The following is a 12,605-nucleotide window of genomic DNA, read 5'->3' as shown; positions in this document are numbered from 1 at the left end:
TTGAGTCTCTGAGCTGGGCCCAGTGTTTCTCTTCTATGTACCCATTGCCCCATGAGTACCAGCATTATGGTGCTTATTATGCTACATAAATGAATCTATATTTCACATGAATGTTTGCCTCACAGGTATTGTCACAACGTAGGGAGTTATATCTTATTCATTTTTGAATCCAGTATGTTTATAGTGCCTGGCATGCAGTAGATGTCTGTTACATAGAATGAGCTTGATAATAACCCTTTGAAATCAGCTTTATTATTATTCGTATTTTAGTTACGGAAATGAGGTTTAAAACAATTGCTGAGATTCACCTGGCATTAAATAATGGAGCCAACATTTGAATCCAGAACTCTCTCCAAAGTAGAGATCCAAGACCATATAGACTATAATGCCTGTGGAACACAGGTTTGCATCTGTCTGACATACTCTGTGTCTAAATTTTTGCATAGTCACAAATAACTGTTTTCTTACACTACCTGCTTGGTTGATCACCAGAAGAAGGAAGTCCTTTTGAAATACATTTTTTTTTTTTTTTTTGAGATGGAGTCTCACTCTGTTGCCCAGGCTGGAGTGCAATGGCCTGATCTTGGCTCACTGCAATCTCCGCCTCCCAGGTTCAAGAGATTCTCCTGCCTCAGTCTCCAGAGTAGCTGAGATTACAGGCACCCGCCACCATGCCCAGCTAACTTTTGTATTTTTTAGTACAGATGGGGTTTCACCATGTTGACCAGGCTGGTCTCGAACTCTTGACCTCAGGTGATCCACCCACCTCAGCCTCCCAAAGTGCTAGGATTATAGGCATAAACTACCATGCCTGAACCTGAATCACATTTTACTCCATTCTCAAAGACAAGGAAAAGTTATCTAAGTTGATCAGATTTGAGACTATCTTTAAATTACATTTTGTAGGTGGTGGAATCAAGTCTGTGTAGGCCAAACACAGAGCAATTTCTATGGAAGTTCAAGAAGTGGTGGCCCCTGAAGCCTTTGTTCCATTAAAGGAGAAAATTCAATGACCAAGATTTTGGCTCTATTGTTGCAGGATTCAGGAGGACGAGAGAGGTCTCAAATTAAAACAGGAGAACCTTTTATTGAGTGCACTCAGGCCCAGAGACTCACATCCAAAGACTGGGCCCGGAACAAAGATAACACTTGACTTTTATATACACTTCACAGACGGGGGTGGGCTAGCTTGAAGCCAGGTTACAGTGGCATGAAAGCAGGGATACAGAGGCAGGACAAAGATAGTTAATTAAATTGTAACAGGTTTATAACTTATGATTGCACATAACCATTGCTATGCAACCCAGATGTCCTTTATCTAGGTTTGCCCAGGCACGGGCTTATCCCATAACCTTCCCTATGGTGCCCAGGTAGCTGTAGTTAAGGCGTACTCAGGCTTCTCATGACCTTCATTGTACTTCTTAGATAAAACAATACTTGAAGTCACTAGTTACAGAGAACAGGAATCTATAAACTCATTCCATAAAACAAAGGAAAATTTGTGTTTTCTTCTCCCTATGTTGAAGCAGTGCTGGGAGAGTCTCCAGAGCACATTAGATAATACTAGCCAGACTTTTCCTGGGTCTGGGCTGTGCCTGTTGCTGCCTCTGGGACAAGTTAGCCTAATACAGGAAAACTTACTTCTCTTTTTTTTAATTTTATTTTTCTTTAATTTCCCGCCTCACTAGGACAAATGGAGAGAACAGGTCTCATAAGTATTGATTATACATAACATACCAGCATATCTGACATTTAAAATAAAGTATGCTTTCGCTTAGTGTCTTGAAATTCCACTTTAGAGTTTATGGTAAACGCAGAGTAGAATGCTTCTTTGTTGCACTTTAATTGTATTGTATGTATACTTCCCTTGGGGACCTTGCAGGAAAGAATAAAGTTTGTGGATAAAAACGGGATGTTCACAAGTTTCCTGGACAAAAAGTCATTACAATATTACACTGTAATAAATCCCACTATTGTTATTACACAAACAAGGTAGATCTTGTTGGTGATCCAGAGTGATTGATTTGTCTATTGTGGAGGAAGGATGCACCTCTGATCAGTGAATACCCTGGCTATGGTGCCTGAATGTTTATTGAGTCCCTGGGAAGGGCAGAGGAAAGATTTCCCTGTCTCTTACCAGAGCTCTCCCAAGTCCTGGCCAAAGAGGAGAAAAACAGCAAGCATGGGTCTGGCCATATGGATTCCACAGCTTAACTAAAATACAGTAAGCTTGTCCGAAGTTAGTTTTCATTTCAAAGCATGCAAGAATTATTTTATTTTTTGTGGATATTCAGAAAAACTAAACATTGTTTAATCCACATTCAGATAGCTCGTAATATAGCGAAGTGAAAAATAAAGAATTTTAAGTTGAGCTGTTTGTCAATAATCATGCAGCTTTACTGAGGCAATGCCCTATTCTGAAGTAGTTTTAGTCACTATGAATCTTGGCTAGCCATTTCAAGCACTGAGTCATTCCCTCTTCTAAGCAACCATTTATCTAGAAACAACTCAGTTTATTTCAAAATCAACTCTTAGTGGAAAATGACTTCCAAACAGAATTTGATGTATTCTCAAGCACGCAATGAAAAGAATTCTGAGATCATCTTAGATTATGGCTCTGCTCTAACTCATTCAAGACATTCTTTACCGAGAGCAGTGAATGGGAATCCATTCAGGAAACTTGCTGGAATTCTAGTATAAAAGGAAAAAACCAATCAACATTTGTGAAAAAACTACTCATTAACTTCTATATACTTCAGGCTCAGGTCTCTCAAGAAAAAAAAAAAAGACGAAAAGGAAAACTGTTCTAATAAATGCTTGATCCAAACAGAAAACAGCTTACCCAGCTTTCATTATGTATAATTTGTACAATTCCCCATTTCTTAGTACAACAAATTAAAGAAACTTCTTGTATACTCATCTATTGATACAAGATTTATGCCATTGGGTTAAGGAAATTTCAGCTTTTGTTTAGATAGCTATCATGGCATAGCTTCAAGTATGCTTTAAAATAAAACCTTTTTATTTAGACAGATTTCTATAAAGTTATAAATATATAAACATGAAAATAGTACAAACAGTACCAGGTTCAACTACTGTTCCTATTTCAGCTCCTTTTCTTGGTCATTTGTGTCCCACATCCATGTGTGTATGTGTATGTGTGTATAAGTGTAGATGTATGTGTGTGTATTTATATGCACAATACTTTTGTGAATTATTAGAGAAGAAATTTCCTTTATTAATTCTCTGCATAACCTAAGTGTAATTCTAAATTCAGTAAATTTATCACTGAAATAACACTTTTAACTCGTTTAACATCCATATCCCAGTTTTGCCAGTTGACTCAATAGTGCCCTAAATAGCATTTCATCCTCTCCAGTACAGGATGCAGTCTAGGATGAGATATTTTGTTTAATTGTCATTTATCTTTAGTCTCAATTTATATGGAACATTCACATAGTCTTCCTTTGTATTTTTTGACAATATTTTTGAAAAACATTTTTTAAAAGTACGAAAAGTGTTATTTCGTGTTTCTCTAATGAGTCCTCATATTCATCTCAGGTTATGCATTTCCAGACACAACACCATGTAACTCTGTGTCATTCTTAGCTTATCACATCTGGAGATGTCTACCAGATACTAGACACCCATCTGCTCCTCATTGCTGATTTTAATTTTAATTACCTTGTCAAAGAGTTGTTGATTTCTTCGATGATACTTAAAACTTTCCCTCTTGCAACCAGTAAGTCTGATATAGACACTTCAAGATACTACAGCCATGGATGGTCTAATGACATTTCAGCCAATAATGGATTGCATATACTAACAGGGTTCTATAATATTATAATACCATCCTTTGACTGTACCTTTTCTGTGTTTAGACACACAAATACTGACTATTGTGTTACAAGTGCCTACAGTATTCAGACAGTAACACACTGCACAGATTCTCAGCCTAGGATCAGTGGGCTCTACCATACAGGCCAGGTGTGTAGTAGGCTATACCACCTAAATGTGTGTAAGTACACTTTGTGATATTCACACAACAAAATTGCCCAAGATGCATTTCTCAGAATGTATTCCTGTCATTAAGTGATGGCTGATGGCACATACACCCTGCTCCTCACCAAAATGTAACAAGAATTGATTCATGCTACTATCAGTATTTACTGTGATAATTGCAAAGTACTTATTTATTGTCCACCTCCAAAACTCCCTCCACATTCACCAAGAGACTTGCTATTCTCTACCGCTTATTTCACCGTTTATTATCAACATGGACATAATTTATTTTCAATGGTTAGTATTCATTACTATACTGAATCCTTTGGGTACTCGAATTACCCTTTAAGTTGGCTTCTGAATTCTTGTTACATGCCCTCATTTTTGTGTACTTTTTTTTTGTGTGTGTGTGTACTTTCTGGCATAACATGTTCTAGGATTTTCTTATGCCTACTCTTTTCCAGCTCTGGAATTAGCTATTTATTTACTTAAACAGCCTAGGCTATAATTAGTGTAGGATGGTACTAGAAATAGACTTTGGTGTAAGGTATGTTCATTTAGAATTTTTTCCAGAACCTTTAAGCAGACAGAGTTAAGAAATAATTCATACATATATATAGATACATACGCAGCTGCACCTACACATACCCATAGATACATACATATGAACACATGCATGCATACACATATTTTACAAATATGTTCACACCAATATTGTCAATTCCCATCCATCTCTGCAGATTTCTTTTCTGCCTTCCTTCTTCCATATTTGAATGTTTCTCTTTCATAGTGAGAATCCACATTTGACAATGTTATAAAATACCTAAAGTGTTTCAAAATTGATCTGTACCTATTCCTACTTCAAAAAATACCCCCATCTGCTAAAAAGTGTTTTCTTCAACATGGCCCAAGACTGAGAGCACATAGTTAAATTTTTTGTTCATATATTACTTGAATTATTGCTTTCCTTTTCCCCTTCAGTAGTATTCTAATTTTAATTTGAAGCACAGTTGAGCTTACTTGCTTCTGTTTGCTTTCAATTTTATTTTTTCTTCTCTCCTTTCCTTCCTTGTTGATTTAATTTTATTTTTCAAACATACAGAACATTTACATACTCCCGTCACCAAAACTGCATGAAAAACATACTCAGGAAAATGCTCCTTCTAAATATCCTCCAACTTATTTCCTTATAATTTATGCAGGTAACTCTATCGGTATAATTCGACCAGCAATGCAGAGTCACTATATATTAGGATTTGGCCTTATATAATTGTGGGGGTTGATTAAATTATCTATTTGAAGGCTGATATTTCTGTTAGCTGCTCTACGATGAAGTTCACAGGCCAGGCTGTAAAAAAGGCAAGGGAGATATAAAATGGTGAAAACAAGGAAAATCTAACATCTGTAAGGCTGAGTAGTAACCCATATAGATAGAATAGAATGTACATCCATGATGGGGTGGCCTGCATTGGTGTTCCTCATCACGAAGCTAAACTTCTACTGGACGAAGGGCTACAAAAACTGAAGCAGAAGATCTTCAGAACCTGGATGAGCATTGCCCTAGTTACTGCCCCCGTGTCAATCAGGAGCAGCGTGTAAGTGACAACAGGCATGATCTGCAACAGTGTCAGGCCCTGAGCTGACCTCCCAAGCATAAAAAGAATATAGCTGCTTTTACTGCCACTTCTCATTCTGGTGGGAAAGTCTTTGTGACCCACATGAACACCAACCACGTATGGAAGGGAATTCTGAGAAATACAGTCCCAACTTAGCTAACATGACACAATATAAATCTACCACAATTTATGACTTGTTAACTTGGCATCCATATGTATTTTATATATATATTATATATATATAACTTCATATAGAACTATAGTAAAAAATATATCATTTTGCATAAATTAATGTAGCTACCTCTTCTATGGCAAAAATATATGCAAAACTCTCCATACAATGTTCAAACTATCCACCTTTGAGTGATGCTAATTTCTTTTCTAGTAGGGTCACAACTCTCCCTTTTGACATCCTGGGACTTTCATACTAAAATAGAAGGTGAGTTACTGTAACACATAATATTTTAGATGACAAAGGAATGACAGAAAGGAAAAGAATAAAAATAGTATATGCACAAATATAGCAAATAAATAGGTATTACTATTAGAGTCCTTGTCTGTGGCTGGACAAGTGGCTGCAGTTGGTGTTAATAACTACCTTTCCCCACAATCCATTCCATATTGTCTCTATTCTCAGCAAGCTTCTCTTTGGGTCATGGTTTTTGATGGATGAGTTAGCCAAGTTTTCACTGTTGAAAAATCCTTTTGGTATTGGGTTGTTCTGCTTTTCCTCTGACTTAAATCACAAACTGTTGGACTACTAAGAACTTCCCTGGCATCTCTTGCATTCCAAACATATATGTTCTTATCCCCATTGTGTAAATTCAACCCAATTACCACTTAATAATCAGAGCAACTACTCTAGACAGCATAAATAATCCCCTTCTTTGACTTTTGATTCAGTAGCATAAGCAGCCACATTGGACAGGTGGCAGTCTCAGCTCCCAGCATAATGGAGCGACTGTTGGGTGTCCTGTGGAAGTATTTTTTCTTGGGAACCAAGACTTCAAGACCAACAGAACCCAAAGTTGCTGAATGGGAAGGCAAATTTTGACAGTGGATAAATAGTGACACGAAAGACATTCTCATTTCTACCCCTTGACTCCCAGACTTCAAACCTTGATTGTGAAAGAAGCAGTGCAATATATTGGTCACTCACTGAGAGATTTCTGGAGGACATAGCAAGGTCCTACAGTGACTTCACACCACACAAATGTGTTATCACTGAGTTGCCACTGAGCCAGCAGGTGTTGCTAAAAGGTATTGCCACCCAGCAGATACTATAATGGAGCCTTAAAGGGCAATAATTCATTTTTTGAATATGTACCATGTTAACATGGTCCCAAAGTCAGAAAAATACAAAAAGTTATCTTCAGAGACTGGTCACTGTCTCTCTCATATGCTTTCCATCCCATCGCCTTCCCTCCATCTGTTGAAGTAGCAAATTTATTTGTTTACTGATGTGCTTTCTGTGTTTCTTTTTGAAATGATAAGCAGATATATGTAGATTTTTAATTTTTCCCTTTTTTACATAAAAGGTATAACCACATATATACACATATGTGTATATATGCCTGTGTGTGTATATGTGTGTGTACATATATACATATACATATGTGTGTGTGTGTGTATATGTGTGTGTACATATATACATATACATATGTGTGTGTGTGTGTGTATATGTGTGTGTACATATATACATATACATATGTGTGTGTGTGTGTGTGTGTATATATATATATAATTACTTGTACTTTGCTTTTTGCTCTTATCAATACTATCACCTGGAAATCAATCCCTATTAATTATAGAGGCCCACTTTTTGTTTATTCTTTCTCATTTATGTTTTATCAGTATCATATTGTCCCATTGTGTACATACCATTCTGTATTTACCAATTTCTTATGCTTAGATATTGAGGTGGCTTCCGTTATTTTGCAGTTACACAGTGAATAACCTTGCCCATTTGAATTTTTAATAATGTTGGAGGTGTACCAAAAGGGTACATCCCTGAAAGTAGAATTACTGAATTGGAGGATACATGTATATATAATTTTCTCAGATTTTGCTAAATTCTCTGCCACTGGGACTGGATCAATTGCATTCTCACTAGCAATGTACCTGTGGTGATTCTGTTTGCCCAAAGCCTTGTTGAAACCTGTGTTATCAATTATTAGAGATTTTGCCCATCTCACAGGTGAAACATTGTAACTCTGTGTGTTTTCATTCTACCTTTCCCTTACTATGAGTGAAATTGGACAACATTTTATGTTTAAGGTTGTTTTTATACTTTAAAAAATTGTCTTTAGTTTTACCTAGCTTATTAAAATAGGATTCTTGGGCTTTTTCCTCTAAATTGTAAAAAAGTTCTTTGTACATTAGTGGTATTAGTGCTTTTTCTATAATATATGTAGCAAATGTTTTCTCTTATTTTGTTATCTGCCTTTTGACATTGTTTAGGATTTTTTTAACCATGAATTGGCTTTTTTTAATCTTGTAAAATGTATTAATCTTTACTTTTTTTTTACATCTGGCATTTTAGTCATAGCTATCAAACTTTTCCTTATATGTGGGTTAAAAAGAAATTCACCCCAATTTTCTTCTAACACTTAAATTATTTACATATGTGTGTATATACACACACATATATATATAAAACAGCATCTATGTATATAACCATATATACACGGTTGCATGTTTGGAGTTTATTTATGTGTATGCTGAGAAGAAATGATTTAATTTTATCTTTTTCACAATAGCTGAACAATTTAACCAAAATCATTTATCTTAGAAAACATACAAAAACCAGAACTTTACTCCATTGATTTATGATTCCACCTTCACTAGATTTCTATGAGTAGTTTTATCTATTTCTGCCCCTTCTAATCTTTCTCATTAGTCTCTCTGTCTTTCCGTGTGCCAGAACACTCTTTTAATTATAGCAACTTTCTAGTTTGTTTTCATGTCTTCTGGGACTAGTTCGCCATCTCTACCCCATATCTTTTCTTTTTCAGTGGTTTCTGGCTCTCACTGTGTGTCAAATCTTCTAGCTTCATTAAAAAATTTCTTGGTGTTTTTGTTGAAATTCCTTTACACATAAATTAAACCTAGGAAGGGCTAACATCTTCATTATGTTGAGATATCCCAACCAAACATAAAGGTTGTCTATTTATTCAGATCAACTTTTCTGTGTCTCAGGAGCATTTTATGGCTTTCCTCATTAAAATTTTGCTTATTTTTGTTAAATTTATTACTAAATAGTTTATCATTTAAAAAATTATGAAAAAAACAACTTTGATTGAATACGTGATAGCCGCTTACCTGCTAGTGGGTTTTGGGAAGAATACATACATATATATCTTCCAATTAGTCTCCTTATAAATAGAAAAATACTGGTACTAAACCAGTTTCAATTTAGAAAAAAGGAAAGTGGTCTTGCTGCTTAGAATACAGGTTTCTTCAAAAATTCATAATATATTAGAATATCTGGTAATACAAGAACATGATTGATATCAATTTATCTGTATTGGGACTAAGCACTTTCCAAACTACATTGTCCTCATAGGAGAAGTGAGTATAATACTATTTTTCTAGCACATTTTAGGACTTAGCATTGTTCTAGGTAAAAGATTCAGCTATGGAAGGCACTCAGTCAACATTTGTGATTCTGAGTATTAAAGCATACATATTTGATAGAAGAAGGAAAAGTTATTTTCTAGCAAACGTCTATTCTATCCATGAATCAGGCAATATTATGCCCTATTTTCAAAATTAGCTATCTGTAGAGATATTGGAAGATGCATATTTTGTGTATTTTTTTTTTCTACTGACACCTGCCTTTTATGGGGGAGAGAACAGGGTAAAGACAAACAAGCTAACATGGAATGAGGTAGTTCATATTCCTCTTCCCTTGGGAGGGATTTTGAGGTGTGACAGCCACACCTTTGAGGTAATCAATATGGCCTTGAAGTTCTCCTAAGCTTGACTAAACTTTAGAGAGGTTTCTTTTGGCCGGGCGCGGTGGCTCAAGCCTGTAATCCCAGCACTTTGGGAGGCCGAGACGGGCAGATCGCGAGGTCAGGAGATCGAGACCATCCTGGCTAACACGGTGAAACCCCGTCTCTACTAAAAATACAAAAAACTAGCTGGGCGAGGTGGCGGGCGCCTGTAGTCCCAGCTGCTCGGGAGGCTGAGGCAGGAGAATGGCGTGAACCCGGGAGGCAGAGCTTGCAGTGAGCTGAGATCCGGCCACTGCACTCCAGTCCGGGCGACAGAGCGAGACACCGCCTCAAAAAAAAAAAAAAAAAGAGAGGTTTCTTTCTGACTGTAGGTTCCTGACCTCCCTTTTCTTATAGCATTCACTTTAGAAAACACTTCATTGTAAATTTGCGTCTGTCCCTTTGAGATGTACGTCTTCTGCAACCAAGAAATGTCCTTCTCAAGGACCTGGGAGCCATATCTTTGAAATGTAATCCTTGAATGGCATAGTGCCCCTTTCTCCCAATTTCTGTGGGAGAGTAGGGGCTTAGCTTCCATAAACACCAATTAGCAAATACAGAGGGTCTCAATGCATTGACTAACCACCCTTCCCTACCCCACTCAACCTCCTTCAGTATTTCTTTATCAGTATTTCTTTATCAGCACCTAAAAACTCTTTCACCTTTTGTTTCGAGAGTTGAGTTCAGCCTTTCAAGTATTCCTTGCAGTTTAAATCCACCTGGTACAATTATTCTTTGACGGAGACCTTTAAACATCAACTTGCTGTGCAAATTTTACAAATTAACTTTATTGATGCTAGGCTAAGGTATATAATACTCTCCAAGAACAATTATGCATTTACAAATGGCCCTTGGTGTACCTTAAATCTGTGGGCATAGAGAAAGTATTCATTTTAAATTGATATATAATAACTGCTCTAGTGTGTATTTCATGAAAAAAACAGATACTCTTTGAACATAAAAATTATTTTTGTCACTCTGACAAGAGAAGAGTTTGACAGAAATATTGAATTATACTTAGTAGGACACTATTCTTGAGACAGCTTCATTTTTTTTCAAAATTTCTTGTAATTTGCTTCTTAATTTTCATCCTAAATTTGAACAGCTGTGTTGGGTTTTACTAACATACCTCTGTGTCTAAAGAAGAGCTCTCTAGCTCGGTTTTGCTGTCAATTAATCTTTTATTTTGAATGTTTTTCTTTTGTTACCTATTTAATCAGTTTGGACAACTTTCATATATACTACAAATGACTTTTCCATTCAATGTCTAGTTTTTTATTTCATCTATTTGCCAGGTATTAGAGATATAAAGAAGATAAATGATTCATACAAGACAATGAATAAGAAACAATTTCTGTCCTAAATTTCTTAAAAGTATAGTGGGGAGAGAAATAAGGAAACAGATAACAGTAATAGAGTGTATTAAGTTGTATGGAACCATTTCAGACTGACTAGAGGAAAACATATACTGGACAAATAATCTCAGCCTTGATGGTGATCATGGCGGAAGTAGTGGACACATGCAGGTTTCTGGGAGGAAGCGTCTCTCAAATGGGTGCCACTGGAGAGCAGAATAAATGCTGAAGATATTGGTAGAAGGTGATGAAGAGGAGGAGTGCTGGAAGGGTGAACAGGAAGTGTCACATTAGGGAATTTAAACTTGATCTTGCATGTGAGAGTGCTGTTGAGATAGTCTGTAGTTAGAAACGTACTGGCATAATCCTATTTAGGATTTAGAAGAAAGGTCAGGTTTTAGTATGGGGAATGATTTGGAAGTTGTATTCAAGTTTTATAAACTTTTTAGTTTACCTTCTTAGTAAATGTAAGAGAATTTAATTGTTGAGTAAATTTATTATTGTGGCTATATAACATGAACATAACCACTAAGAAGTGAAAATGTTTGACCAAACTAGTGATTATATCGTTATCTTGTAAATTATTATACTGTTATATATTATTTTTACTTTTAGACCAAAAAACTCTCAAAAATTGTGAAAATCTTTTAGCGAGGTTATGTTCATAAATGAAGTCACTGAGAGATAAAGATGTTAATAATGCACCCAAAGTTACAAAGTCGATTACAACTATATTTGATTTTCTAGCATAAACACTTTCTCCATTACATAAAAAATCAGGTCTATTTCACACACAATTTTCTGAGTGGCACCGAATTGTTTTAATGGAAATTGAGAAAGATGTTTTGTTTCACATCGTAGCACAGAAGAGGTGAATGTTAGTCAATAAGACAATTCCTAACTCCAATTCAGCAGAAGCAGGAGCCTAGAACCTGGGGTGGGAGGAGGATGGAGATGAGAACATGATACCCCGGGAATCTGCAGCAACACTCGGGAGAGCTTTGGTCATGTCAGAGTTTAGAACAGAGGTTAGACTGTTTACTTTCTGTTCTTAAAGGCCTCTAGCTCTAGCTAGCATGTCTTACATTGTGTAGTACTTCAGAGTTTTATACCCCTCAAGCCGTGAATTCCTTATCATAATCCCATTAGATAGTTGGGGTAACATTTTTGTTGCTTTATAAAATTAATCTTTAATATACACAACAGAAGATTTTATTGAGCTGTGGATCTGAGTTCAAAATAGATATATTCTTATTTTTCAGCCTCATGATTTAAGCTATTGCCACATTATATTCATTATCTCTCCCTTAAGAAAATAGTTTCCTTCTAGTATTCATGAAATTTACATGCAGTAACATTTCTGATTGTCTTTTGTTGCACTGAAGTACACCTATCCGACATAGAAGTTTATGGTTAGAAATAAGCTCATAATTTGTTTTGATAGAGTGCTAAATATCTTTCATTTGTCTGCTTAGATTTACCCTTCACCCTCTTTCCACCCTGCTCTGTGGTCTGTGAAGCTGATCCATTTAGCTTGCTTAATGATGCCCTTGCCCTCTGGCTTCCTGTTGGCTTTGATCAATAGGAGACACTAGCAGATCAGAGGCAGGAGAATGAAGACTGGATATATGTTC

This window comes from Trachypithecus francoisi, unplaced genomic scaffold (genome assembly GCF_009764315.1).
Source record: "Trachypithecus francoisi isolate TF-2019V2 unplaced genomic scaffold, Tfra_2.0 Lachesis_group19, whole genome shotgun sequence".
NCBI lineage: Eukaryota > Metazoa > Chordata > Mammalia > Primates > Cercopithecidae > Trachypithecus > Trachypithecus francoisi.
Note: the sequence above shows the minus strand (reverse complement) of the source record.